A 21810-nucleotide genomic window follows, 5' to 3' on the forward strand; every position below is an offset into this window, starting at 1 on the left:
GTCTTATCCGACCCTGACTACACCACTAACGCCCCCAAAAGTCATCCCCAAACCTTACCAGATAAAGGCTGTGTGAATGGAGTCAGAGAGTGCAGGCCTAGAGGCTCTTCGTGGGTGCTATGACGTCATGAGGCACCCGGGTGATTCCCAGCTTCTGGCGTCATGCGCCGATGACGTCACCCCAGCGGCTCGCCCGCCCCTTAGCTTGGGTTGGCCTTGCCGACGCGGGTCTGTCCAGCCCTCCCCGCCCCCTCCCACCTGCAGGAGGCGGGGTGGGCTGGGCTCCGCCGGCGCCACCGCCCCACGGAGGAAGGGGGGCTGGTGGGAGAGGCGGTTGGGACCAGCCCGGTGGCGGGTGGTGTACAATAGAGGCTGCGGGCGGGGGAGGCTGTCCCGTTGGGGCTGCAGCTGGAGCCGAAAGGTGCCGGCTGCACAGTAGACGCCCCCTCTCGGCTTCGCCCACATCCTCTCTCCCCCTTCGCGGTCCATCGCACCTCCCTTACCGGTTCGGCCATCCTACTCCACAGACTCATCCCCTCCTCACCGAGCGCCCGGCTCTCAGGATCCTCCACAGAGAATCTCCCGTCGACTTCCCACCTCCCTCAGAGGCCACCCGAGGCCCCTCACATCCCGCCTCCCTCAGACCACCGATCCTCCACCCCCACCACACCCCCTTCATCGGCCTCGCCCAGCTCCCTCCCGCCCACTTCACCGTCCCCTTCTTCGCAGATCCCCTGCCCTGAGGGGACTCCCTGGCGCGAGCCGGGGTGGAGGAGGCGCCGAGTGCCAAGCGGCGGCGGCTTGAGGCCGAAAGTGGAGCGGTCGCTCGCGCTCACTCGCGCGCTCCCTGCCCGGCTCTGCCGCCGCTGCGGGGGTAGAGGAGGAGGAGGAGGAGGAGGAGCCGAGTCGTGCAGAGCGAGCGTGGAAGGTGAGAGCCGGCCTCCTCCCCGGTACCCCAGGTGTCGCGGGCTTCGCAGGCTGGGGCGCGGGGGCGGGGCGGTGCGGCGCGCGGGACGCGGGCAGGCAGCCTGAGGTGGGGGCCCGAGGCCCGTTCATTCCCTGCGAGGGGGCCAGGCGGGAGGGGGCGCCAGGTAAGGTGAGGCCGGGGCGCCGCCCAGCGAGGCTCGCCGCTCCGGTCGGACCAACAAAGGCCCCCTGTGCATGGACCAGCGCGGCCGCCGGTCTCAGACTCCGGGGGACCAGGGGGAGGACGAGGGGGGCGGGGGGCCGGGAGACCCGACAGGTCCTGGTCCGGGACCGACTCTCTCCCAAACTCTGTGGTCTCTCCGGCGCTAACCATGACCCCCGACAAGGTAGCCTAGCAAAGGGGCGACGCAGTCTTTCTCTGTGGAAAAAAGTAATCCCGTCCAGGTTAGGGTTCAACTCCTTGAAAAATGGAACTGGCTGGTACTTGTCTTATGCAGCCCCTCCCCCACCCCGGGAATACGCCGACTTGTAAAGTTTAAAACACGGGGAAAGGAGAATTATAGTTATTTTATGTTCGTTATTACGTTTCAAAAGACATGATTATTATAGCCTTTACTATCTTGAATATTTTAACAGCAGACGTCACTGGGAGTGTTTTGGAAGAATAGAATCACTTGAGAAGTACTGGGTGTTTATAGGTGTTGTGAGCAAATTGCTTGCTGTTTTTTTAAACCTTTTGGATAACTGTCTTACGCTTTATTTCCAAAACTGTGAAAGGTGAAAGGCGGGGTCAGTACTGTGGTTACCAATAAACATTCAAACTAGTTAGTTTTCTTTTAAGAGTTGTACCTGAAAAAAAAATCTTTAAATTTGCCTCCTGTGTTTCTGGGCTCTCTGTCAGGAGGAAACAGTACAGAGACACCTCAGCCTTCTTACCTGTGATTTCACTTCTTACCTGTGTAACCTTGAGCAGGTCACTCCTAGACTTAGTGTTCCAGGAGTGTGCTTTTTAGGCCTAGAAACAGGCAGGTAGCAAACACCTACTTAGCTTTCAAGACTCAACTGAAGAATCCCCCAAATGTGAGGTCTTTGCCGGCATCTACCTCTCTGTGCCCTCTGGCAGAACTGATTTCTCCCCACTGGGGCCCTCACAGACCTGATAGGATTTCTACCACAGCTCTTCTAACATTTTTTGTGCCTGTGTGGGGAATCCTAGATCAGGTACATATGAAAGCTACCGCACCTCAACTAGAAACTCTCTCAAGCAGGGTTTCAGGAACATGAACCCTGAAACATTCTCTGAAGCTTACCCATACCCTTACCTGCATAAGCTCATGGCCTATCTGGTAAATTTGCCCATTTGGTTATTCATTTATCCAACATAACTGGAGTCGGGAGAGGTGCTGTGTTCCAGGCCTCCTGGTAGGGCTTTGTAGATTCAGAGTCTTTTTAAGACATTCCCTGTCTTCAAAAAAGCTCAAAGTCTAGTGGGTGAGGTAGACCTGTAAACAATAAAGGCCTGCCCTAATCTCTGGGGGACTCCACTTGTACAGGACCTGATATGCAATAATCGAGGCCGCTGGACCTGTTTTTCAAGTCTTGTCCTGGCCACAGTCAGTCCTGCCGTGACTCTCATCCATAAGAGGGGACTTGATTAAAAGCTTTTTCAGTTCAATTCAACATACATCTACTAAGCACGTGTTATCAGTGTTTTTTCCATCAGTGTTAGGCTTGGAGGAATCACTGCCCTGTCCTTCCAGAGTGATCTTCGTAAAACAAAAACCTGATCACGTCAGTTCCCGCACTGCTCATTGGCTAAAGATAAATTTCAGACTTCTAAACGTAGAATTAGGGCACCCTGGTGGCTGCAGTAGGAGCCTTGGTGGCACAGTGGTTAAGAGCTTGGCAGCTAACCAGAAAGTCAGCTGTTTGAACTCACCAGGTGCCCCTCATAAGAAAGATGTGACAGTCTGCTTCCGTAAAGGTTACAGCCTTGGAAGCCCTATGAGGCAGTTCTTCTCTGTCCTACAGGGTCGCTATGAGTCGGAATAGACTTGATGGAAATGGATTTGTTTTTTTCGGTGGTATAATGGTTAAGCATTTGGCTGCTAACTGGAAGGTAGGCAGTTCAAACCCACCCAGTGGCTCTGCAGGAGAAAGACCTGATGATCTGCTTCTGTAAAGATTGCAGCCAAGAAAACCCTGCTCTGTCACATGGGTTTGGTATCAACTCAACGGCACCCAGCAGCAACAACATGGAATTGCAAACGGTTAACTCCCTTGGCTGTTAATCAAAGGGTTAGCAGTTTGGGTACACCCAGAGGCTCCTTGGAAGAAAGGCCTGGTGATCTACTTCTGAAAAATCAGCCACTAAAAACCCTCGGAAGCACAGTTCTACTCTGACACACCTGGGTTCACCATGAGTAGGACTTTACAGGACCTGGTGGTGGTGGCAATATGAAACAAGTTCCCAGAAAACAGACCACTGCCTACCAGCCTCGCTGTTTATAACTTCCTTGCCGTTTTTCCCTCTCATCCCTGCTTTTGCATGTGCCTTGCTTTCTGTCTGGAATTCCTGCCTCCTACCCATTCCTTGGAAACCCTGGTGGCGTAGTGGTTAAGTGCTACGGCTGCTAACCAAAAGGTCGGCAGTTTGAATCCACCAGGCGCTCCTTGGAAGCTCTATGGGGCAGTTCTACTCTGTCCTATAGGGTCACTGGGAGTTGGAATTGACTCGATGGCAGTGGGTTTTGGGTTTGAGACCCATTCCTCGGAAACTCCTGTGGTGTAGTTGTTAAGAGTTTGGCTGCTATCCAAAAGGTCATCAGTTCGAATCCACTAGGTGCTCCTTGAAAACCCTACTCTGTCCTATAGGGTCACTCTGAGTCGGAATAGATTCCATGGCAACGGGTTTACCCATACCTCACTGTGGAGATGCCCTTAATGGGCCTCTGGGAAGAAGTCCTATAGTCTCTCCTCTTATTCTCCCCATAGAAGGGTTGTTCTTCCAGCCTCTGGCTCATGTTCATACCATTCTTATAGCCCACTATAGCACTCTATTTCAATGATTTGAATTTGTGTCTTCTTTTCCATTAGCATGTGAATTTCTTGATAGCAGAGCCTGTTTTATACGTCTGTGTCACCAGTGCCTAGAAAAGTTCCTGAATAACCGTTCAAATGAATGAACAAACGGATAAATGAAGAAGCAAGTTAAGGCTAATGAGGTAGGGGTTACCCCATCTTTTGGGTTAGAGCAATTGGTTTTTTAAGTGTGGTCCCTGGAACGGCAGCATCAACATAACCTGAGGGAAGTTTTTAGTGGTACCCTATCTTGTTTTAACATGTCTTCCAGGTGGTTCTGATGCCTGCCACGGTTTGAGAACCACTGGATTAGAAGACCTGTCCTTGATGAGACCAGCACTCTGCCACCCCCTTCTACCGTTTATATCTCATAGCAATTACCAACTGACATATATCCTATCCTATCCTATTCTAGGGAAACCCTGGTGGTGTAATGGTTAAGAGCTATGGCTGCTAACCAAAAGGCTGGCAGTTGGAATCCATGAGGCACTCCTTGGAAACTCTATGGGGCAGTTCTAATCTGTCCTATAAGGTCACTATGACTTGGCAGCATGGGTTTTATCCTATTCTATCTTTTGCCACTAGAATGAAAACTGTGTGAAAGCAGAGAATTTTGCCTGTTTTGTTCACTGCTTTGATCCCAGTATTTGGAATAGTGACTGCCTTTTAGTAAGCATGGCAAATATTTGCTGAATGAGTTCTGTAAGATGATTTAACTCCAGTTGCTACATTGGAGTCTTATTCAAGAGTAGTTCCTGGAATGAAGAGGAGCCACAGTCCAATATGCAAATCCAAATGGATCCCAACATTTTTTAAGATTAATTTTAGGCTGAGTTTTTTTCTCCTTCTTATGTCTACCTTTCTCTACCAAAGCCTGCAGGATTTTTCGGCCGAGACCTGAAAACTGCAGTTGGATTATCCTACACCAGAATTGCTTCTTGGAAATTTGCAACGTCGTTTTGCAAGTCTAACTAAGCACCCTAGCTTTTGAGCCTTTTAACTTCAAACTGCCTTTTCCGGATCTCCTGTGGTTTTTGCCTTTCTTCAGTGATTCTTAAGTTAAAGCCATACAAGGGCCTGTTAGACTCGACACAAATGTTTCTCTTCCTTATGAAGCTCTTCAAATGCTTTGTTTCTTTCACTTTCTTGTTAGCCCATGCTTAGTTTTCTCCTTTCCTAGTTTCCCTCTGGGAAAGTGGTTTCATTTGTTCACCCACTTGTAAACATTTTCTGAGCCCTTTCCATGTGTGCTAGGTCCTGTGCTGGGGCAGGATGTTCAGATATACATTGAATGGTCCAAGCCCTTAAGGAGATGATTACAACATGATGTGAGAAGTGCTAAAACCAAGGGATAAAATAGTAGGATAAAAAAGTGATGCATGATCATAAAGGTGGGTGAGAGTTGCCCTCCTATTTTTTCTCTTTCTCAGTTTAGGACTAGTTTGTCAAACAAGCACCATTTTGATAAGCAGACTTTTTTTTTTTTTTTTTTTAATTTAAAAAGGTGGCTTTGCTGGGGGCAAATCAAGGCAGAATCAGCAGTTGCCAATTTGAGACAACTCTCCTTAATTCTGTTGCTGCTTTTAATGAATTTTATTTTCCCCCTTTTTTAACTTTCTAAACCATAACCAGAAAGGGGTGTGTGTGTGTGTGTGTGTGTTTTTTGGTTATAGTAAAGAGACTTTTAAGGTTATCAACTATTTTTCATAGATGTCATTTTAATTTTTAAGGGATAATATTGTTATTTAGGGTGGGAGAGTAGTGAAACCCTGGGAAAGGCAGGAGACCTTAATTTAGTCTCTATGTCACTGCATGACCTTGTAATTTTATCTCTTTGCCTTTTGTCCCAATTGTAAAATGGCGATAGTAACAGTTGCTCTACCTAGTTTACAGGATTAAGAAGCAACTAAATAAAATACTGAATTAAACCTTTGAAAAATATGATTTGTTAATTATTGTTGTGTGCCATTGAGTAGATTCTGATTTATAGCGACCCCAGGTGACACAGTACAACGGCCTCGTAGGGTCTTCTAGGCAGTAATCTTTATGGAAGCAGATAGCCAGTTCTTTCTCCTGCAGAGCCACTGGGTAGGTTTGAACCACCAGCCTTTTGGTTAACAGCCAAGCACTTAAACTTTGTTCCACCAGGGCTCCCTAATTAGTTACTAGGAGGCTGTAAACTTATTAACAGTGGCCTACAGTATTGGACACCTGTTAGGTATTAAGCACTATGTGAGATGTTTAACATGTTTTCTCCAGTCCTCAAAATAACCATGTAAGATGGTGGCTGGTATCTCTGTTTCAGAAATATGGAAGCAGAGGTTCGGACTGGTGAAAGGAACTTATTCAAGGTTTTGCCTCTAGTAACTGACAGACCTCAATTCCAGTCCATATCCACTCAGGCAGCTTTAGTTTTTCAGCAGAGGATATAGGAGTGTTTTGTAATTAATATATTGCTGTGAGAGTTAAGATTTCTCTCCATTAAGGCTGCTCTTTTTTGTTTGGTCAAAAAAAATTTTTTTTTTGAGAAAACAAACTTAAGTTTAACAGTTTCACAGTACAAGCTTGCAATTTACTCTTACCCTAAGAGGAAATCAGGATTGTTTTAAAAAGATTTCAGGTTCATTATTTTTGAACACAAAACATTCATCTAGGTTTAACAACGAAGTTTGAGTAAACTATAACTGTTAAATAATTTTCAGCTTTTCTCCAGTTAGTTGTAGGATGTACTTAAGGAGTAAGTATATTTAGTTTAAAGCAGTTGAATTATGTTAAATGTTGCTTTTATACCACATTACATTCAACACTAAAACTCAAATATAAGACCTGTGTCTACAATTAAAAGCGAAACATTTGGCATGTTTGCTAATTCTAGTTTCACTTAATACCCTGTAAGACATGTAAGTTTAAGCTTTTTTCATGTTAATGAGACACAGTACCAATACTTTAGGATTTTGGTCTTAGTGTTTGTATGAAATTCTGAGACCTTGATTTAAATCTTTCATTGTGATTTCCTTTGAGGTATATTGCACTAAGGAAACTTGTCAAATGAATCTTCCTTTAAAAAAATTTTTTTTTTTTCCTTCTGTGTTTAAACTATTTTTTGAGTTCTTATAATAGTGGTCTCACACAATATTTGAGACCACTATTATAAGAACTCGAAAAATAGTTTGAATAGAGAAGAAAATATTCTTTGATGGTTACGAGAGTGGGGAGGGAGGGAGGGAGAGGGGTTTTCACTAACTAGATAGTAGATAAGAACTATTTTAGGTGAAGGGAAAGACAACACACAATACAGGAGAGGTCAACACAACTGGACTAAACCAAAAGCAAAGAAGATTCCTGAATAAACTGAATGCTTTGAAGGCCAGTGTAGCAGGGGCGGGGGTTTGGAAACCATGGTTTCAGGGGACGTCTAAGTCAACTGGCATAATAAAATCTATTAAGAAAACATTCTGCATCCAACTTTGGAGAGTGGCGTCTGGGGTCTTAAATGCTGGCAAACAGCCATCTAAGATGCATCAATTGGTCTCAACCCACCTGGAGCAAAGGAGAATGAAGAATACCAAAGACACAAGGTAATTATGAACCCAGGAGACAGAAAGGGCCACATAAACCAGAGACTACGTCAGCTTGAGACCAGAAGAACTAGATGGTGCCTGGCTACAACCCATGAGTGCCCTGACAGGGAACACAACAGAGAACCCCTGAGGGAGCAGGAGAGCAGTGGGATGCAGACCCCAAATTCTTGTAAAAAGACCAGACTTAATGGCCTGACTGAGACTAGAAGGACCCTAGAGGTCATGGTCCCCAGACTTTCTGTTAGCCCAAGACAGGAACCATTCTGAAAACCAACTCTACAGATAGGGATTGGACACGACTATAGAAAATGATACTAGTGAAGAGCGAGCTTCTTGGATCAAGTAGATACACGAGACTATGTGGGCAGCTCCTGTCTCTAGAAAAGATGAGAGGGCAGAGGGGGTCAGAAGCTGGCCAAATGGACACAAAAAGAGAGTGGAGGGAAGGAGTGTGCTGTCTCATTTAAGGGAGAGCAACTAGGAGTATATAGTAAGGTGTATATAAGTTTTTGCATGAGAGACTGACTTGGTTTGTAAACTTTCACTTAAAGCACAATTAAAAAGAAAAAGATTAGTGAACACAGATTTACATTTACATTTTGAATTCATAGGGGGAAAATAATAATAGCTGTTATTTTGTTCAGTCTTCACAGCAGTCCTGTAAGTTATATATTCCCATTTTATCAGTTAGGAGACTGGGGACTATAGAAGTCTTGGCTTGTTCAAAGGCATAACATTAGCCATTGGCTAAATATTGATTTAGGACCACGTTTTTAAATTCTAAATGTACTTTTGCCATTATATTGTATTGCCTTTTAAACTCCATCAGACTAAACTTTGGGGCACTAGAAATATGCTTTTGGATTGCTTCAATATCTCTTTTATCTTCTTCGCTCTAAGAAAACCCTGACTGAAGTCCACAGTTTGAACTAGAAAAAATACTTTCTGATGAAACTTTGTGTCAGATGGTCAGGATGTTGCAGACTTTGGAAGATAATGCTTTTTTACTGAAGCTGTGAGATCAGAGTTTATCCGGTGTTGAGTCACCTGTGCCTGAATATTCATTTCCCTTTGCCATCATAAATTTATTAACATAATGTACTACATTTTTCTGCTCTTGTTTTAGGCTTTTTCTCTAATGAGTGACTTCCTCTTCTCCCATCCTCTTAGTGTTTGAGATGGGGGAAAATCATTTATGTGCTTGGCACCTCAGATGATCCACTCTCTCTCTAGGAATAGCATTGTAAGTTTAGAAACAACCAGAGGTTCATTGATCATTAATATTTTGTGTGGTATTGATTAATTCTCAAAAATTGATCTGTTTTAGTTATAAGAAGTCCATTATGTCTTGGCTCTTATTCATGGAGTCAGGGTTAGAAAATTTGCATGCAGCATTGGGAATTCATTCTAGTTATGGGGCTTTCTTCTTCTACTTTTTTACTCCCAGCCCACTCCAGTGTTCCTTTCCCTTTCAGACTGTCTAAAGTACCAACAGAGGCTGGCAAGAGCATTTCCTTTTTTTTTTTGTTTAATTGGATCTGCCTTTTGAATCTCTTGGGTATGATAAATGCTAAAATATGCATGGCTTTTACCTTCATCTGCCTGCCTATATCTTACCTTTTTTTTCAAGGCCCAGCTTTCTTTATTCCTTCCCTGATTCTCACAAAGTTGGAATTGACTTCTTCCTCACTTGAACACTTATTTAGATCTCTATATTTTTTTCATTTGGAAAACATAAATAATGCCTAACTCACAGAATTAGTGTGAAAGTGAATGTGAGAAATTGAGCCATATAGATGTTAGATAGAATTGTAATTTTATAGCTACAACTATGCATAACAGTGGCTTTTAGTTTTGGCTCTGCGTTTGAGCTATTTGTGAAGATTAAAAAAAGCACAGTTGCCTTGGCTCTGTTTCCAGGGCTACTGAATCAAACTCTCTTGGAATCTCTATTTTTAAAGGTTTTTAAGTGTTTCTGTGATACAGCCAAAGTTGAAAAGCACTGCCTTACAATATATTTTGCATAAATGTCTTATCTAATTGGAGCCCTGGTGGCATAGTGGTTAAGAGCTCTGCTGCTAACCAAAAGGTCAGCAGTTTGAATCTACCAGCTGCTCCTTGGAAACCCTGTGGGGCAGTTCTACTCTGTTCTCTAGGATCGCTATGAGTGCATTTGAGCTATTTGTGAAGATTAAAAAGAACAGTTGGCCTAGGCTGTATTCCCAGGTCTACTGAATCAAACTCTCTTGGGATCTATTTTTAAAGGTTTATAAGTAATTCTGCTATATAGCCAAGGTTGAGAAGCACCGCGTTACATTATATTTTGCATAAATGTCTTATCTAATTATTAGATAATTAGATAATGTTTTTATTGCTATTTAAAGTAATGTTTTTATTGCTATTTAAAGTTTATTCACTTGCCAGACATATATAAAGCATCAGGTATTGTCATAAGCTCTGAAGAAACAGATGAATCACACATAACAGATGAATCATATGGATATATAAATTCAGGTTTATAGGTTCCTGGAGAAACAGACATGAACACAGATAATTATACTATATTGAGACAAATATGACACATGGAGATATGTGTAGATGTTATATGGACGCAGAGGAAGGACATCTAATTCCACCTGAAATGGGGGTGGCCTGGCAAGTCTTTTTAATGGAAGCGACACCTAAGATGGGTTTTGAAAGAGGAGCCGGGGTTAACCAAGCACAATGTGGGTGAGAGTTGGGAAGAGAAAGGATGTTCCTGAAAGAGACTAAGATGTGGGCAAGAAGGCTTGAGAGCCTATTCTGGGAACCCTAAACAGTTTCATATACCTAGAGGATAGGGTACAAGTGATGACAGCAGAGAGGAAGGCAGGACCCAGATGATGAAAGGCCTTTTGTGTAGTGTACAAAGTATTTTCATTCATATTATCTCACTTCCCGGGGTTAGCTAGGACAGGTATTGTTTTACCTGCATTTTATAGGTAAGAAAATGGAGAGTTTAATTGAATTCCCTGAAGTTATACTATACAGCTCAGCTTTGATTTGAAGGCAGGTTCTTCTGACTCTTGGGCTCATGTTTCTTCCATTACACCGTAGCTGTAAGTGTAAAATATGAACCAGATTTTGAAGGCTTAGTGCTGAAGAAAGAATGTAAAGTGTCTCATTAACATTTTTTATATTGATTATATGTCAAAGTATTAATATTTCAGATATATTGGGTTAAATAAAAGATATTTTAAAATTAACTTTACCTGTTTCTTTTTTTTAGTATGGCTACTCCAAAATTTAAAATGTGTCTTATATTTTTGGCTTGCATTGTATTTCTCTTGGGTGGCACTGGTTTAGTGTAACATTCCAGTTTTTTTTTTTTCCATTTGCTGTTGAATCAATTCCAAAAAAGACTTTATGGCTATTCATAGGTAGCAAAAGTAAGTGGTATGAGATGAAGTTGACAAGTAGGAAGAGGCCTTTCAAAATGCTACTCTGTACAGTATCCTAGTTAATCCTGAGAGACCAAGAAAGGATTATTAAATCTGATTTTATAGGTGGAGACAATTAGAGACTGCTAAAGGCACTCTTACCCACTACACTGGGACTGTTTCATTAATGTGTACCTGCCCCACTACACCCTAAGCTCTAGAGAATCATTTCTCTTTAAGGTATGACACCTTAAAGAGAATGAATTTTAGCACAGTACCCTTTTCTTTAAAATAAAAAACTATCTTTTTTCTCACTGTTGTGTTCCCACCAAAAGCAAAACCTGTTGCCATCGAGTCGACTCATAGCAACCCTGTAGGACAGAGTAGAACTGCCCTATAGGGTTTCCGAGGACTGGCTGGTGGATTTGAACTGCTGACCTTTTGATTAGTAGCCGAATGCTTAACCACTGCACCACTAGGGCTCCTCTAGCTTATAACAGGCATTTGATAAATATTTTTTTTAATTGAATGAAAGCAGAGCCAGTATTCAAACTGAGGTCCATTTGACTTCTATACTAAGAACTCTTGTTTGATTTTCTCAAATTCAACAAACATACAAGAATCCTTTTAGTCTCTGGTGTTGGGAGAGGGTAGGAAAGAAGAAACCTCACTGTGCTAGATTTTTAGCTGCCCACTGCAAATACTTTTGACCCAAGTAAAAGTTAAAGGCATGCCCTGATACTTATCTAAGGATATACAAAATTCTTAAGCTGATTACCTACTACTTTGCCATTCCAGGCCTTTCTTCATTTCATTTGAGTTGAGGAATTGCATGTTACTGAAAAACAGCATTAGATTGAGGCCCTCATAGGCATACTGGTCTTATAGAGAGTCCATTCTTTTTATTACTACGGAAGGCAGTGTTTCAAAAATGGACCATTTTCTTTTAGGTTAGTATGGGTTTCTTTAAAGTGCCACACGATCCTTAAAACAATCCTTAAAAGACTTAAGTATATAATGTTACTACCTTTCTTTCATCCAGAATAACAGATCTCTATTTCACAAACTGTTCTGTAATACCATTAACAGATCTGAAATTTACCCACAGTTAAATCACTTTAGCAAATCAACTGTTTTTTTTGTTTTCCTTTTCTCCTTGTATATAAACACATATGTTTACCATAACAAAACCCATTGCCGTTGAGTCGATTCCGACATTACATAGTTATAAATATAATGTTGATCTACGTTTGTTGTTGGTTCTTTTTTGTTGACCTGTAGATATTTCCCTGTTACTCCTTAGTCTTAATTATAATAATTAAGATGATATTTCATAATTTACCTAAAACTATTCTCAGTCAATCTTCTATCAGAGAAATAGACCTGTCTGTCTGTCTGTCTGATCTATCTATATTTAGTCTATGTCTATTTACCTATCTAATCTATCATCTTATCTACCTACCTACCTATCTATCCCTGTCTTTAGTATATGTATTTATATGTGTGTGTGAGTATAAAGAGATTTATTTTAAGGAATTGGCTTATGCAGTTGTGGGGGCTTGAAAGTCTTGAGAGTTGTAGAGCTGGCTGGGAGGCTGGAAACTTTTGGATAGGAGCTGAAGCTGTAGTCCACTGGTGCGATTTCTTGAGGATACCTCAGTTTTGCTGTTAAGGCCTTTCAGGTGATTGAATGTGGCCCACCAGATTACTGAAAATAATCTTTGGTTGAAGTTCAGTGATTAACCACACCTGCAAAATACCTCACAGCAACACCTAGATTAGTGTTTGGTTGAAATTTTTTTTTATATAGCTTAGCTAGGAAACCCTGGTGGCATAGTGGTTAAGTGCTACGGCTGCTAACCAAAGGGTCCGCAGTTTGAATCTGCCAGGCGCTCCTTGGAAACTCTATGGGGCAGTTCTACTCTGTCCTATAGGGTCGCTATGAGTCAGAATCGACTCAACGGCACTGGGTTTATAGCTTAGCTGGAAACCCTGGTGGCATAGTGGTTGAGACTTAACGGCTGCTAACCAAAAGGCCAGCAGTTCAAATCTACCAGGTCCTCCTTGGAAACTCCATGAGGCAGTTGTACCCTGTCTTATAGGGTCGGTATGAGTCAGAATCGACTCAACGGCAGCAGGTTTTTTTGGTTTATAGCTTAGCTAGGGAGCACTGGTGGTGTAGTGGTTAAGTGCTATGGCTGCTAACCAAAGGGCCGGTAGTTTGAATCCACCAGCTGGTCCTTGGAAGCCCTGTGGGGAAGTTCTACTCTGTCCTATAGGGTTGCTATGAGTTGGAATCGATTTGATGGCAGTAGGTTTGGATTTTTTTTTTTTTTTTGCTGTGTATATTTTCAACCACAACAAGAACAACATAAAATAAGTTAAAAAAAAAAAAGCAGGGGGAATCCAGGCTAAAGGAATCCCAGACTGGGGGAGCAGGGTGATGTGATATCAAATTGACTGAAACTGAAATAGTCTTTTCAGAGTGTTGGAGTACGATTATGAGATATGAGGCTTATCAATGTGTTTTGACAGCCAAACATGGAGTGATGATGTTCTTTATCTTAAGAACTACTTTAATGACGATTATTACCTAAATTTTGCTAAATTAAGAATAATAAAAGATATTTTATATTTATCTTGATAAAGGCCCAATCAACTTTTTAAAAAATTTACTACAAAATTTTTGTTTTCTGTGGGATGTTTGGTACTAGTTTTCCTCAGATGACAGAATCTCCTCTATGTGCATATCCCCCCATTAGTTTGAGTTCCCCAAGGTTGGGAACCACTTTATTCATTATATTCCTCAAATGCCTAGTTCAGATTCTGACATATAGGAGATGCCTAATAAATGCATGGGGATGAGAAGAAATGAGTAATAATTGGAAAAGCCCCTTGAAAAGGTACGGAGCTTGTAAGGTAGGTGAGTCAGAGGGTTTGACTGTTAAACTTTGTTAGGCCAAAGAGGAAAACTTCTTTTATTTTTCCTTTTGCCAGCTCCTGCCTTGTGTGTACTTTATTTAATATTCAGAGTCAGTTCACTGCCTTAGTAGCTCTTGGTCTCATTGTAATTCTTCCTGAAGATTGAGATGGAAATGAGGAGGGCTTGGGCTGCTGCTTGGGCATCCACATTCATGAGAACTTAGAAATGCAGAGGGACCAAATGCTCTGCTTGACCTAGACGGATCTAGGTCAGCCAGTCATTGGTTTCCTGCCTCTCCCTTTGTTCTGTGTGCCTCCAGCCTCCTATCTGCTGTAGGTTTCTGCTGCAGCTGTTGTCCTGGGAGCCTTTATACCGATTAATATAATGCTAATTTGTCCCTTAATGAAGCCATGGAAGCACATGGTCCCAGCTGGTTGATAAGAACTGCACAGTGGCAGCCCTCAAAGTACCTTTTCACGGACAACAATTGGAGTTCAAAACTAGGTACCTGAACATCTTTTTACATTGTTTTTGAAGCCATGGAAATGGAAGCTAAAAGTGACCTTAGCATAGGGAGTCTAACCCCTCATTTCATGAGGTAAGGAAAAAACAAAAACCCTCAGGATAACACTGATGTCAAATTAATAATTCCATAACTCTCGTTTTAACAAAGCCTTATTTCATGTAGAAATAATTTTCTCCTTTATATTGCATATTAGTTAAAACCTCTATCCACTGATTTAACTTTGCCCTGTCACTTTCTGATATGCTGCTTAACCTCGGCAGCTTTAGTTTCCTTATCCTTAAATGGTACTAGTAATAGTACCTGCTTCATAGGTTTGTTACTAGGATTACAGGAGATAATGATTCTAAAGCACTTGGTAGTTTTTGGCATATAACAAGTGCTCAGTAAGTCAGGGTAGAAAGCTATACTGATCCTAACTGACCAGTGCTTTCATTTACAATCCTGTCTTTGAAACCTTTGTTCCCAATTCTCTTTCATTTAGAATATAAGCCTCATGAAAACAAGGACACAATCTGCTTGCTTCCCTGTATTTTTAACACGTAGAACAGTTTTTAACACATAGTGGATCTTAGTAAGGTTCCTAAAAAAAAAAAAAAAGGTTCCTAGGTGGAATAAATTTTGTGCTCAGCTGCTAACCTGAAGGTTGGTGGTTCGAAACCCCAGCGGTACCGCAAAAGATAGGGCTGGTAACTACTTCCATTAATATTATAGCCTAGAAAACCCTATGGAGCAGTTCTACTCTGTAACACATTGGGTGGCCTTAAGTAGAAATCAATTCTGCAGCAACTAACAAGAGTAGCAGCAGATGTTAGTATTTGGTGAATTAATGAATTTTCTTGAGGAAATTTTCTCTGAATGACACCTGGAGACTCCAATGACTTGGAATCCTTTTCTCATTACAGTTGCTTATATGAATTTATACTTGTTTTCATAGTTTTTGTGTTGTGTCCATGATCTTTTCAGATGTCTTTGTTCTCTTCTACGTTATAAATCTTCAAAAGCGAGGACTGTGATCTGTGCTGTGGGAATCTCCTAATAGCTCTTTGTACAGTTTTTTTTTTATACACAGTTAACTGAAAAACCAAAAAAAAAAAAACCTTATTGCTGTGGAATCAATTCTTACAGTGACCCTGTAGGACAGAGTAAGACTGCCCCTTAGGGTTCTAAGGCTGTAAACTTTACATAAGCAGACTGCCATATCTTTCTTTCACTGAGTGGCAGTGGGCTTCAACCACCGACCTTTGGTTAATAGCCAAGCACTTAACCACTATACCACCAGGGCTTCTTACACAGTTAACTAAAAAAATAAAAAACAAACCTGTTGCCATTGAGTTGATTCATAGCGACACTATGAGGCAGGCTGCCTCATAGCCCAACCCTTTTGAGAGACACCTGCTCTGGCTTATCCTCCCTACACTGAGCAGAATAAGCTGCACATTCTTCTAAAATTGTCCTTGACAAGATAATGACAGAATGGGCCATAGATGACCTTAACCTGCCTCTGGGCAGAGACTTAACATCCTAAGGAAAGAAAATCGACCTCTTCCTCCATCCTGGGGATCGAACCCTTGTCTAAAGAAAATGCATAGTCATCCCCAAGCTCTGACCAGCTTCCCGAAGGTCAATCCTGAATATTCATGATGAATTTGCATTTCTTTGTTGGCTCTCTGTAAAAGCCCAGCTCCCCGTAAAAGCCCAGCTCCCCGTAAAAGCCCAGCTCCCCAAGCTGCCTGTGATCAATCTCTGAAGGCAGCACCCCAATTGCCCCTTTCCTTGTACAAGGAAATAAAGGCTTCTTCCTGATTTCCCACCTCGGCCTCTTGTCTATTGCCTGTAACAAGTTAGGCTGAGCAAAACCTGGGCTTTTCACCAGGCAGCACCTACAGGACAGTAAAATTGCCCCATAGCTGGTGGATTTGAACTGCCGACCTTTTGGTTAGCAGCCATATCTCTTAACCACTGCACCATCAGGGCTCCACGCAGTTAACTAGTGCTTGGTAATTACTGGTAACTGTAAAGTCACTTCTATTCAACATTAATTTATTGAGCAAAGACCAGTATATACTGTGAATCAAACTCAATTCTTAAGAAGTTGTGAATTTCTAGGTACAGTTTTGGTGGCAAAACAAAAACCAAACCCGCTGCCGTCAAGTCTATTCCGACTCATAGCAACCCCATCAGAGTAGAACTGCTCCATACGGTTTCCAAGGAGCGCTTGGTGAATTTGAACTGCCAACCTTTTGGTTAGCAGTGGTAGATCTTAACCGCTATGCCACCAGGGTTTCCTTTGATGGCAAAAGAGACACTTTAATTGCCTTTGTGAATGCTGTTCTTTACACTTGAAATATCCCTTTCCTTTCTCCTTGTTCTTTGAAATGACATATTGTTCATTTTTCTGGGCTGTCTCCTCCGTCAAGTCTCTTTTCTTTCTTTCCTCGGTGATTAGCTCCTCCTGATGTAAGTCTCTTCTCGGAAGAAGTGGGTAACGTTTGCAAATGGGGTGATTTGAGGGGAGGACATTCCAGAGTTGGGGAAAAATTAGTACAAAATAAAGAAGGAAAGGATTGGGTCTTATGGGAATATTATAGTGAATATTATGTATCTTAAGTGCAGTTTATAGGTTAAAGTTCTTATGAATAGAGGCAAACAACAGAATCTGTTCTAGCAAAAGGGGTCTATTAAAGGGTGTCAGAGAGATTCTTTAGAATCTTTGGAAAAGTTGAAAAAATGGACCCTAGGCTGAGTTTGCAGGATCAAACTCCCCAAACTGCCTTATAGAACTGAGCACCCAAGGATGCTGCTGCCTGTGCCATAATCTAGAAGCTGTAGAATCAGGAAGCTGCTGCTACAACTACTAGATGCCTCTGACACAATTTGTTCCAGAAAAAGGAATTCCTGTGTCCAGGCTCTCTCACCTAACTTAGTTCCAAATCTATAGCTAGTGTGAGCATCTGATTGACAAAACCTATTTCACATTTAGAATGAAGTCTGGAAAATATAGTTTTGCTTTCCAACCTCTGTAGTATCCAAAGCTAAACTAGAAAGGGGTTGGAATAGTGTTTTGGGCGAGCCAATCTACAGATTCTGTCAGAGAGAGTATCCAGATAGTTTATACCCTCTTTTAGCACCAAATTCCATATCATTTGGAATTCTTTCAACTGTTAGGAGAAATTCTGACTCAAATTTGGCCTAAATCATATCAAAATTTGTATCAAGCTGTGTTAGTTTTGTCCCCAAGCTGGCTTCTCTCATGGTAGTACATTGGCTGGCTAGAACAGTTGGGAGAGAGGCTTCTTTGTTTACCAGTAGTAGAGAGAGAGGAGGAAAGGAGGAGAGTAGAGGAGAAGAGAGAAGGGGAAAGAAGAAAGGAAGAGAAGGGAAGGGAAAAGAGGGACAGATGGGAAGAGAAAGAGAGACAGATACTCTGACTGAGACTGACTTTATCCCCCCAAATGGATGAAAAGTTCTTCTCTTTAGTCCAATTGGACCAACTTAGGTTATTTACCCATCCCTGAACTACAAGAGTTGCTAGGGACGTGCCAAGTGCTAATTGGTTAAGCCTGAGTTCTTGAACTGAATACTGATAAGGAGAATGGGATTATCACATTTGGTTTGGATGTCCAATTGGAATCTACTCCTGGATTGAGGGATGGAATTAGTTTTCCTTAGTACAGTGGTTCTCAAAGTGTGGTCACCTGGAAACTTGCTAAAAATACGATTCCTTGAGCCACATCCCAGTCCTAGTGAATCAAAAACTCTGGATGTGGGATTGAGAAATATGTGTTTTAATAAGCCCTCCAGGAGATTCTGACTGCATGTTATAATTTGAGAACCACTGCTTTAGTAATTATGAGCATTGATTATATGTATCAACTTGACTAGGTGATGGTACCCAGTTGTTTGGTCAAACACTAGATATTGCTATGAAGGTATTCAGATGTGATTAACATTTCCAGTCAGTGATGAAGAGCTTGGCTGCTAACCAAAAGATCTGCAGTTTGAATCCACCAGCCACTCCTTGGAAACCTTTTGGGGCAGTTCTGCTCTGTCCTATAGGGTTGCTATGAGTTGGAATTGATGGCAAGAGGTTCAATTTTTGTCTTTAAGTAAAACACATCACTCTCCATAATGTAGGTGAGCCCCATCAGTCATTTGAAAGCTTTAAGAGCAAAACAGATTTTCCAAAGAAGGGAGGAATTCTGCCTCAAGACTGCAGCATAGAAATCCTGCTGAGTTTCTGGCCTATTGGCCTGGCCTATGTATCTTGGGATTCCAGACTTAGAACATCACAACAGCTATGGAAGATGATATTAAAAAGCTAGAAATAGAAATACCGTACCATCCAGCAATCCCACTCCTAGGAATATATCCTAGAGAAATAAGAGCTGTCACTAGAATAGACATGTATACCCATGTTCATTGCAGGGTTATTCACAATAGCAAAAAGATGGAAACATCCTAAGTGCCCATCAACAAATGAATGGATAAACAAATTCTGGTACATGCAGTGGAATAGTACTCAATAATAAATAACTGATGAATCTGTGAAATATCTCACAACATGGATGAATCTGGAGGGCATTACGCTGAGTGAAATAAGTCAATCATAAAAGGGCAAATATTGTATGAGACCACTATTATAAACACCCAAGAAAAGCTTTACACACAGAAAAAAAGTCTTTGATGGTTACGAGGGAGGGGAGAGTTGAGAGGGGGAATCACTAACTAGAGAGTAGACAAGTGTTAAATTTGGTGAAGGGAAAGACAGCATACAATATAGAAGTCAGCACAACTTGACCAAGGCAAAGTCATAGAAGCTTCCTAGACACATCCAGACACCTTGAGGGACTGAGTTACTGGGGCTGAGGGCTGGGGCCCATGGTCTTGGGGGACATCTAGGTCAATTGGTATAACATAGTTCATAAAGAAAATGTTCTACATCCTACTTGGTGAGTAGCATCCAGGGTCCTAAAAGCTTGTGAGCAGCCATCTAAGATATATCTATTGATCCCATCATGTTCAGAGCAAAGGAGAATGAAGAAGATCAAAGACACGTGGAAAATATTAGTCTAAAGGGCTAATGGACCATATGAACCAGAACCTTACCACCAACTGTTCTGACAGGGATCACAATAGAGGGCTCGGTACAGGGCGGGAGAAAAATGTACATCAAAATTTAAATTCACACAAAAAGGCCAGACTTACTGGTCTGATGGTGACGGGAGAAGCCCCCATATAGCCCAGCGGGCACCCTGCTTTCTCAGAACTGAAGCCACTCTCGAAGTACACCTTTCAGCCAAAGATTAGACAGGCTATAAAACAAACAGTAACAGTATACGAGACCGATTGGGCAACACATGCTCCAAAGCAGAGATGAGGAGGCAGGAGGGGACAGGAGGACTGGAAGAATGGATACTGAGAACCCAAGGTGGAAAGGGAAAGGGAAGAGTGCTGACACATTGCAGGGATTACAGCTAATATCACAAAATGATTGTGTATAAAATTTTTGAATGAAAAACTAATTTGCACTGTAAACTTTAACCTAAAACACATACACACTTCAATAAGACTGCAAAATCAGCTCTTACCTGAATTTCAAGCCTACCAGCCTGTCCTACAAGCTTTGGACTTGGCAGCCCCTGCAATTGCATGAGCCAATTCCTTAAAATAAATCTCCCTCACTCTCTATATATCCTATTGGTTCTGTTTCTCTGAAGAACCCTCCCAGTAACACAGGCTGAACCCTCCCAGAATCCTGGCTCTGTTAGGGAGGAGGAAGAGGGGAATGAATGTTGAGTGGGGAGTCAACAGCATTCACTTCAAAACTGTTAAGTTAATTAGGGACCAGATCATGGCAAACCTGGAATGTCTACCTCACAAGGTTGTTGTGAGATAGAAATTTGGATAATATATGTGTGAGGGACCTGTACAGTAAAAGAAACATAATAGTGGTGAAGTATAATAGAAGAAAGTACATTGAACTTGGGAGTCAGAAGATTGGGTTCTCATCTTTGTCCCTCCACCCCTTTGTGCTTCAGACATCTCATTTGTAAAATCAGGATGTTGAGAGAACTGAGTGAATATATATGGAAGTGCTTAGTACATCATTTGTTATATTAAGTAAACATTTACTGAATCTGAATGATGCTGCTTGGCTAAGTGGAATGAACTTTATTCTGAGGACATGGGGAGGCATGCTTCCTCAGGAATATCTATCCTTTTAAGACTATTGCCTAGTTCTCAGTGATTATTTCAGGTCTCAGGTCCTTGATGATATTCAGATCAACTCTGTTTAATTGCATGAACAAGGGTTTCTGCCTCTGTAGTCTTATCCTGGGGCATTACATGAATTATTTACTTCAGCTGTCATGGGGATATAGTGGTTTCTTTCTGCTTTTATAAGTAATTTGTATTCAGGGTGATGTGACCATACATATTTTATATTCTGCCTTGGCAGCATAACTTAGTCCTTTTTATTTTCTTCTGTGAGTGCGTTTTAATTTGTAACTCTATGCCCTCTTCCCTAATCTGTATTTTTTAGACATTTCACATTTTATGCATAAATGGAATATTTATAAATTCACATTAGGTTAGAGTGGGAAAGGTGTTTAGAGTTGATTCGGACTTACTCTCTTATTTTATATATAAAGAAACTAAGACAGATGGACAGTGTTTTGTCCAAAGTCTTGTGTATCCCTCTTTTTCCCCTCTTTCTATTTCTTGGCATGAAAGAACTTACATCAGGGGTTAAATTTCATTTTTTTCTCTATAATATTAATTAGTCAAAAATCATTTGTAAATTGTTTAGATTTGGTAGGATTTCATTAAAGTCATATTTTACTGTAGACTGTGTATCTGTAGGCTCCTGGTTTGCTGTAAGTGAAGCAGAGCTGGTATCCCAGCTAGGAAGAGAGATTAACTAGTGAAAAGAAGTATTATGAATCCAGCAGAGGGAAGAATGACCCCACCATGAACTGTTTGCTCCTAGGTGTACTTGGTGTGTTTTAGAGGTGCCGGTTATTGGATGTGACAGTGTTGTGTTATTAGGTGGCTTGTGGCCTTTTCTTTGTTTACATTTGGGGTGTTTGAGGAAGGAAGGGATAAAACTGAGTGGGTAATTTCTACTCTGGTGGTAAGTACTTCACACTTTATCTATACTACAAATAACAGTTCCTTTTTTTTTTCTTTCAGAAAGTTACTGTTGAGTGGCAAGGAAAACAGAAACTACTTCTCATAGACTTGTTGGTGCTGATTAAAATTTAGATTGCTGGCTGAAGGTGAGTGACTTCAGGAGTTATCTAGTCCAGCACTCTTATATTATGGAGGAAAAAACTGAGGCCAAGAGAGGAAAAA

The 21810-nt window shown here is 41.7% G+C and overlaps 1 protein-coding gene across 2 annotated transcripts in view; it reads left to right on the forward strand.

Annotated features, from left to right (window-relative positions):
* Nucleotides 1–384: 384 nt before the first annotated feature.
* Nucleotides 385–21810, forward strand: part of PAK1 (p21 (RAC1) activated kinase 1) — a 361730-nt gene continuing 340304 nt past the window's right edge. For both annotated transcript variants that reach the window (XM_049889732.1, XM_049889733.1), the window contains exons 1-2: nucleotides 385–928; nucleotides 21649–21734. The gene's annotated coding sequence lies outside the window, so the exon portion shown is untranslated. The remainder of the gene's footprint in view (nucleotides 929–21648; nucleotides 21735–21810) is intronic.

The sequence above is a fragment of the Elephas maximus genome, chromosome 7 (genome assembly GCF_024166365.1).
Source record: "Elephas maximus indicus isolate mEleMax1 chromosome 7, mEleMax1 primary haplotype, whole genome shotgun sequence".
Taxonomy (NCBI): domain Eukaryota; kingdom Metazoa; phylum Chordata; class Mammalia; order Proboscidea; family Elephantidae; genus Elephas; species Elephas maximus.